The sequence below is a fragment of the Trachemys scripta genome, chromosome 9 (genome assembly GCF_013100865.1).
Source record: "Trachemys scripta elegans isolate TJP31775 chromosome 9, CAS_Tse_1.0, whole genome shotgun sequence".
NCBI lineage: Eukaryota > Metazoa > Chordata > Testudines > Emydidae > Trachemys > Trachemys scripta.
The window spans coordinates 38,256,977-38,258,051 of record NC_048306.1 but is presented as its reverse complement, the minus strand read 5'-3'; positions in this window follow the sequence as shown (position 1 = coordinate 38,258,051).

Below are 1,075 nucleotides of genomic sequence, written 5' to 3'. Positions count from 1 at the left end.
AGATATGGGGAATGAATGTTTGTGTATGAATGAATGAAGGGGAGGTATGAGCCGCTGACCAGGTCTAAGATTTAAGCTGCCTCCAGCCGCCCCAGGGCTACCTCATGTGGGAGTTCTGAAAGCAAGGGGGGTCAGCTGAACCTTGTGACCAGCGGAGAGGTTTCCGTTACTCATGAGCCGCTGACCAGGTCTGGGACTTAAGCCGCTAGCCGGTGGAACCCCGTGACCCAGTGGACCCTTTTCCTGTGAGAGAGTAAGAATTTTTGTTTAGCTTATGAGCCGCTGACCTAGAGGACAGGGCACACCTCGGTATGATTCGAAGATGGGGGAGGGGGCGACAGTCTAAGAATTCCCCTACACCATTGAAGGGAACCCCTGCGTACCATATGTACGTGCATTATGGTCCTGGGACCTACAGGTATTTAGAAAATTAGAATTTTTATACGTGTGATAATCCATCTAAATAATTCCCACTAGAAGGTACCTTCGATCTGGATAAAATCATATACCTCAGAGGAACCCTTACATCACCAAAAGTTCTAACAAACAGTGGGAGCAATTTGTCTATTGGTGGGTGCAGGGCCGGCTCCAGGGTTTTGGCTGCCCCAAACAGCCAAGCAAAAACAACAACAACAACAACAACAAAAAGCCGCGATCGCGATCTGCGGCGGCAATTCGGCGGAAGGTCCTTCGCTCCGAGCAGGAGTGAGGGACCGTCCGCCAAATTGCCGCACGTGCCGTCCCTCTCCGGAGTGGCCGCCCCAAGCACCTGCTTGGTAAGCTGGTGCCTGGAGCTGGCCCTGGGTGGGCGGAAGCTACAGTGAGACTCCATGAGTCTCGAGTGCGGAGTCTGAAGGACTCCCAGGAAAAATTAAAAACCCAAGTGCAGGATTTGATAATGAAATGTAAAGCATCCGGATGCCTCCCTACCCAGACCACTTCATCAACCCCCTCAGCTCCTGTATATCCCCAGTTAGTTAAGGCTGAAAGGGATGAGGAAAAAGGAACGGGTTAATTTGAAAATTCAGCTTGGCCTAGAGATAAAGAGAAAGCTGGTCTGCGTTCAAGGTCAAGA